Source organism: Ictalurus punctatus, chromosome 19 (genome assembly GCF_001660625.3).
Source record: "Ictalurus punctatus breed USDA103 chromosome 19, Coco_2.0, whole genome shotgun sequence".
Taxonomy (NCBI): domain Eukaryota; kingdom Metazoa; phylum Chordata; class Actinopteri; order Siluriformes; family Ictaluridae; genus Ictalurus; species Ictalurus punctatus.
Window position 1 is genome coordinate 11653375 of NC_030434.2, and position 8063 is coordinate 11661437.

The following is an 8063-nucleotide window of genomic DNA, read 5'->3' on the forward strand; positions in this document are numbered from 1 at the left end:
CCAGTGTTTAGTTATTGGTTGTTTTCCAAAGGTGTATCAATATTGTTTTCAGCGGTCCATGTTTACCCATGATTACATTTGTGATATAAACCCCTCGTGTCTCTGTGCACTTCGTGTAATATTAAGTTTATCTCTTTACCAAGCGGTTGTTCTTTATTTATCATTTCTGGATTCCAGCCTCGCCCAGTTTGTATATTGCCTGACCTTTTGCCTGTTATTAGACCATGCTTTGGATTATCGTTTTGGATTTGTCTGCCTCTCTCTCTCAATAAACGTCTTTTACTGCACTTGCATCTGCCCTCAACCTTCATTATGTCCATTCTGTGACACTAATGAACATTATATAAAACACTATTTCCATAAAATACATGAAGGAATCCAGTAATACAGTTGCTCAGTTGTCACAAGTCACGGCTTTTACTGTAGAGACGGACTCTTATGAGAAATGGTCTTACTGGTGGGTGTTGCAGCTAGGAAACCAATTTATTGGCAAATTAGAAGAGACTGTAGTGCATGACAACATATGCATTTAAAGCATGGCATGACAACCAGTGGCAAAAAATTTATGCAATGATGATTCTAACCTTTCGGTTTACAAAAGGCACCAGTGTGTCAGAAAAAGAGCTGGTGAGAAGTGCAATGTTGTCTGTCTTTCCCAGAGAGCAAACTGATAATGTCCCAGTGCTGGCTCAGACTTGCCAACTTTATACTGCCTGTAACACCAGGGAAGGATGGCAATGAACTAATTTGTTTCACAAAGCACAAACACAATTTAATACTTATGTGAATTTAATTCAGAGAGAAATTTGGTAAAATAAATTAGCGTTGGGTTAGGGTTAGTCAACTTGAAAGTGTCACTTTTGGCCCACAATGAACTTGCCAGTGCAACTAAGCCTTACTGCCTAAATACAACAACAACAACAACAACAACAGCAACAACAACAACAATATCCTATACAAAAAATGGTATTTCATAGTGATCCATAAAAGTTAAACAGTGCTATGCTCAGTGTGTACAAATGTCATGTAATGGAGGCGAAGACGGATGCAACTGCAGGTAAAACAGTTTAATAAAGTTCAACAAATCCAAATCAACAATCATGTTCAGGGTCAAAAAACAGGCAAAGTTCAGATAATGTGTAAACAGTATAGAGAAAGTAAGGCAAGGACAATAACAGGAAACAAACATGGACAAAATCAGATAAACAAACACAATGGAAAGGTATAGTCAGGGGCAATAGGGCAAACTGGGCATGTACTTCACGGTAAAGCTGTGACTGAAAGTGTCTTTTAAAGAGTCCATGAGTGTGTGTGGCTGTTCGAAACAGGTGCATTCAACCAGAAGCTTGGTGAGCGAGGCAGGGGGTATGTCTCAACCAGCTCCCTAGTTCAGTAGTCAGGGCACTGATCAAGGAGTCAGCCATTTTATGGGCTGTCTCAATTACAAAATCTTTCCAGTGCACTGGAACATTCGCTCCCAAAAAAATTCCATTATGCACCACAAAACCCAGGGAACTCTCAGCCAACTTCCGCTACAGATGTAAGTAGCTTGTTATTGTTGTTGTAGCTCTCAAATGATTACTTACCTTAGCAATTTTTAACTTTGTATATACAGACTTGTTTGAGACTAACGATTTTTAAGTGTTTAATGATTTTTTAAAAACCCACTAGCTTGCATATTATCCTGCTTGACATATTATGACAGAAATACGTGTTCCCTTTCAAAGAGAACTCCACGTTGCATTTAGCATAACACTATGCGAGCATCCCTCATGCGCGACCGGCATCTGAAGCTTGAGTAAAATCATGCCTCTTTGTAGGCCTGCCATGATCAGGTGACGTGGCAATTAAGTGCGTCGCATGATATATATGGCACCTGTGAACCACGCCGTCAGCCCTTATTATCTTCAGTGAGACTGCATGTCGGCTGTTTGTGTAAAGAAACAAAAAGACGCTTCATTTCCTCTCCATCTTTTCTCAAAATCTCTGGACTTTTCTATCCCTGTAAAAAAAGAGAAGAAAAAAAAGGAATGAGTGAGACAGAAAAATATGAGTGAGAGAATTCAGGAAGTGTGTTATGCCTTGCTCCCATTTCATCATGGGGAGTAATGCACACTTTCTGTGTGAAGTGTCTAGGAGTGGAGCATGCAGTCCTCGAGAGGTCTGACCGTGCATTGTAATGCAAAAACAATCAGGCAGCTCCATTCCCGACTCGCTCTCTTCTTGGAAGCTGAAGCAAGTTGGGTTTCAGAGCCTCACGAATCTGAGACAGCCACTGCCAAGGCAGCTAGCCGTCTCAGGTCCGGGGGATCTCTTATGGATCAGGAAGAGGAGCCGGAGACAAGCGTTGCTCTATCTTTTGCTCTGTCTTAAGGGTCTGGCTGGACTTTGGAGCTCCTCCTTCTGCTATGGAAAACCAAAAAAAACACACAAAGATAACAGTAATAATTTCTCTCTGACTCCGAGGATCCAGAAGGATGTGCTAAAAACTGAGAGCAGCATATAAAGAGCTGCTTGAAGTGATTACTAAGGCTGGATGAGCTTTTTTCTCCCCAGTGAAAGTAAATCCCTCACACTGCAGAAAACTCCCCTTTCTTCCAGAAGTGCATGACAAAATATCAGGCTTCTGGTGAAAACCATGCATAAGCTGTATTTATAACCCCACGATGTTGGCTTATTTGGCCATTGTGGAGAATGAACAGCATGGCTATTTAGCTATGCTGAAGGTGGAGTAGGTGCTTGCGAGCTACCTCTCTCCATCAACAGCAGATAATTTAGGGGGGCCAGTTTTGCCATCCAAGCCACCGTATAAGGCCACCGTGGCATTGGTGGGCAAGGCCTATGCAGTAGTAGTCTTGCTTGTGGGTTACTGCAGATAATGACAGTGTTGCAGGCCTACCGAGCAGACCTGCTGAGTGAGCTCGACATATGGCGACATTCAGCCAGTTCCTTCCCTGTTGTGTCAAGTTCACCCAAGCATCCCAGCACTAGTGCAAGAGAGATACAGAAGGTGAATATGGCAGCCCGCCAACTCCCGCAGACAGCCAGGGAAACAGGCAGCCACAGTCGTGGCCTGTTACTAGGCCTGATCTGAGAATGGTCATAAAGGCCAAGCAGACAAATAAGAGCGGTCCTGAGAGGCTGTAGAAGGATGTATCAAGGGACATGAGGTTGTTAGGGAAGGTAGCCCCCAGTGCTACTGTAGGGCCTCCCCTAACCAAGGCTGTCCCAAGTTTACAGTGTTCTCTGGTCAGCAAGCTGTCACAGGTAAACAGAAATCTGATGCTTTCACTGCAGTAGAATGTGGAATAGTTAACATCACTAAAAGACCATCTGGCAGAGTGGAAACTACTGCCAAATGTGTCTCCATGGGTTCTGTGTACCGTAGAAAAGGGTTATCGGGTCCAGTTTAGAGCTCGACCCGCCCAGTTCAGAGGTTTGCTCACCACAGTAATCAGCACAGACCACAGCCTGACAGTGCAGGAAGTAAGATCCCTCTTGGACCAAGGGGACCATAGAACATATACCCTGTTCCCTGAGGGAGGGAGGTTTTTACAGCTGTTATTTCTTATTCCGCACAAAATAGAGGAGTATGTGGCCAATTTTAGATCTGCGTCATCTGAACTGTACTCTTCGGACATACAGGTTCAAGGTGCTGACGCCCAAACTTATCATTCCACGGATTCAGTTTGAGGACTGGTTTGTGATGATAGATCTAAAAGGTGCATATTTCCACATAGGAATATCACTAGCTTTATCCCCTCACACCTTCATAAAGTGCATGGATGTCATTCTGGCTCCATTGTGACTCCAGGGCATCTGTGTACTAAACTACGTGGACGACTGGTTAATTCTAGCACGATCCAGGGAACTGGCGGTTCAACATCAAGATGTTGTTCTCACCCACATGATGAGCTTGGGGCTCAGATTGAACCTCTGAAAAGTATGCTTTCTCTAGTGCAGTGGACAGCTTTCTAGGGGTTATAAGGATTCTACTATGATGAGGGCATTTCTATCCCCAACATGCATAGGGTCAATCCTATCAACATTGAGCAAGATAAAGCTGGATCTTGGCATCCCCTATAGATTCTATGGGAGACTACTGGAGCTTATGGCGGCAGCAACCAACGTCATACCATTGGGCCTATTGCACAGGAGTCTGTTTCAGTGGTGGCTGAGAATTTGAGGGTTTCGTCCAAGGACGAAACCTCTGAGAGTAATCAGTATCACGCGGCGATGCCTATGTGCTCTGAGAATTTGAGTGTCCTTGGTTTCGAGCCTGTGGTCACACTCTAGGGATGTTTCTTAAGCGCAAGATGGTAATGCCAGACACCTCCCTCACAGGCTGGGGTGCGGTCTAAGACAGCTGTTCAGCTCACGGTCTCTGCAGTGGCCCTCATCTGGAGCAGCATATAAATTGCCTAGATATGTGGGCATATCTCTAGTGTTGAAATTCCTTCTTCCTCAATTGAGAGGTCATCATGTGTTTACAGACAACACAGCAGTCGTCTCATATATTGACCACCATGGAGGATTATGTCCACGCCCCCTGTTTAGGCAGGCACAACTAATCTTCTCTGGGCAGAGGGAAAGTTTGTCAGTGAGTGCAATGTACATTCTGGGCAACTGGAATGTGGGGGCAGACATCCTGTTGAGGCAGGGGCTGAGGCCCAGGGATTGGTGGCTCCATCCACAAGTGGTGGAGTCCATATGGGTGAGGTTTGGCCAACTGGGACTGCATGTGTTCGCCTCCGAGGAGACAACACACTGCCCACTGTGGTTGTCAAATTTAAATTCTACCCAGCCCAAATGAGCATTGTGAATCCTTGAAGGTCCATAATATAATGCTTTTTTTCCCTGATTTTCTCACTAAATTAGTCATGACCAATTCCCAACCATCAGGCAGCTCTCCCCTATCTCATGATAGCTACCAAAGATAGAGTATGAAGGATATGACATGCTTCCTCCGAGGAAACCATCCGACCATATTTTTACAAACTGCTGCTCATGCAACATCAGGGGGCAGGATAACACACTCTGAATGCTATCAACCCACCTCTGCATGCACAAGCTCACAGATGGCCATGATTGGATATTGTCACTGTCATTGATGGGGAAATAGAGTATGCCACCCCTTCCTCCCTGAAAGCAAGGCAAATTTTGTTCTTTTGGACCCTTGTCCATGGATGGCTGTGGCATCATCAGGATTTTAACTTGCAATCCCTGTATGATTGGGCAAATGTTTTTTTTTTTCTTTTTTTTTAGCATATTGTATATACTATTGATTAACATTTCTAGGAAAAAGAAGGGCTAACAAATGATACAACTGTATGTATTACTAGGTGATGTCATGTAATGGTTTTAGAGAAATGGATGCAATTGAAGGTGTGGTAGCTTTAATGAGAAAACAACAATCCAAAATGCAGGGCAAAGATCAAAAACGAAGACAGGCAAATGTCAGGCGATCATGCAAACAGACTGGAATACAGTTTAGAATCTGGAGTCAGTTATTGAATCACATTAAAGACCAATCCCCAGCACATTTCTCTCAAATAAATTTCAGTCCTGTGAGATGTGAACCCACAGATTTTGTACAATGGTACATGTACAGTGGTACATATAGTGTGAAAATGTTGAATAGTAGGTACTACGAACGTTTTCGATATTATTTTTTTATTATTTACACCTTGAGTTTGACATGTACACCAGATGGTCTGCCCTTTTTGGAATAATGTAATTGAGCACAGCAGCCCCATAATTCCACTGATTTTAGGGCTCGAAAACTTTGACATGTATGGTACTCAGAATTCAGTCACTTGTGCGCACATAGTAATTAGTGAATACCATAAAGGCATTACTCCAAAAAGTTGTGCAGGACTTGCACATGGAGGGAAGAATGTTCAGAAAAGTGATGTACTGTATGATTCTGACCTTAAGTGGTTATTTCATCTATGATATTTCTGTTGTCCCACTGCGATCATGGCCACATTACATTGTGCACACAATTAAGAATGAACAAATAACAGTATATTAACCCTGACAAAGCTTTACATTTTCTGTTAAATTGATGAATAATGAGAGTGGAAGCTATATTGCTAAATTAAGGCAAATCTGCAGTGATTAATGTGATTATTTATATATTATTATTACTATTTATAGTTACTCAATTTACATTTATTCAAATTACATTACTCAACATACTGTATGTTACGGTATGGCTTATCATACAAACCTAGACATTAAATATTAGGTATTAAAGTGGTTTTCTGAAAATATCGTTAGATATACAGTAATGGAGCAGCACTGTGGTGCATCAGGTAGCATTACTACATCACAACTCCAGGGTGGATTCTCAGTTTGGGTTACTGAGTTTTGTAGGTTCTTCCCATGTCTACATGGATTTCCTCTCATTTCCTAAAAACATGCTTGTTAGTGGATTAAATTGCCCCCTATGTGTGAATGAGTGTGTGCATGTGCATGGTGCAAGGGACCAGTGTACCATCTGGGGTGTATTCCTGCCTTGTTCCCAGTGTTCCTGGTACAGGCTCTAGTTCCACCATGACCCTGACCACGATAAAGTGGTGTACCATGATGGAGTGTATTTCTGCCTTGTGCTCAGTATTAATGGGATAGGCTAAATTGTGAAGCGAATTGTGAGGACATCTAAAAAGATCATCAGGGTCTCTCTACCCACCATCAAAACCTCAGTCAACAATCGGTGCATCCACAACACCACCAGGACTCTTCACCCACTTGCCATCTGGCAGAAGGTACAGGAGCATCCATGCCACCACCAGCAGTCACTGCAACAGTTTCTTCAATGAGTCAGTCAGATTGCTCAAAATCCGGTTGCCTCCCAACGTTCACCTGAGCTAGTCAAACATCTAACCACATAAGACTCAGTACCACTGCACACTGCACTTTACATAGCTGCATCAGTCACTTTACATCATAGTACTAATTTTTGCTGCCAATATTGCTGCTATACTTGTACAGCTACTTTACATAATAGCTTACAGTTTACAACCCATGTTCTGTGTATTTATTGTCCTATGTATTTATTGTTTTCTTCGGTGTATTTAGTGTTTTGCACTCGTCTCACGCTGCTGTGTATTGCACTTTATGTAGTCCTGCGTACTGTTCTGTGCTGCATACTGTTCATGTAGGTATTTAAGAAAATATATTAATAGGAATTTGTCATAAAATAAATGACTATAAATGATTGCAAATATAACACGCACTTATAACTACAACCCATGGATAACTTTCTGTAATATTGCAGACTCATTCACCACTTTCTGTAAGATCACAAGGATACAGGGAAAACAGGGCTTTGGTATGCCACATAAGGCGTTATTCAGTACCCTCCCACTACAGACTCTCACTAAACCCTATCTCCCACTGCCTGCCCAACTCCAGATGACCACCCACTTTATGGCCAGACATGCTTTTTTCAATGGTGCTGTAGAACAACTGATGTATAGCAGTACCACTGGGATACAACAATCCCCAGAAATCAATGTTTGGATTTCTTTATATATGTGGATTTCTTGAGTGAATACCAAAGTCTTGTGAAAATTTCATGTGAATAGCCTCATTGGAAATATATTTACTGAAAAAAATGTTGATGAGTACAATACTTATTTCCCCAACTGTATCATAGAGAGCTGTTGCCTTTCCTGAGACTAGAGCAAATTTTCCCCTGATAAGTGAAGAAGTTGGGCCATCCTCCCAGCTTTCTTTAATAATATCTAACATCACCCTGGGCTTCAGCCTATATAATAACTCAAAAGGATAAAACCCTTCAATTAAAAGGGCTTACGACCATTTATCCCAGTTTTGGTGATACTAACTTATGAACCAAATGATTCAGTGTCTTATTAAAGCACTCCACAAACCCATTGGTTTTGAAGTGATACACATTAGTTCAGAGGAATTCATAAAGTTCTCAGAGTTTGCATGAAATAAATGTTATGCCTTGAACAGGTAGGACCTCTTTTGCTTTTTGCAAAGATGATCCACAATGGCACTGCTTAGTCTATGAGGACTAACACAAAGCTTTG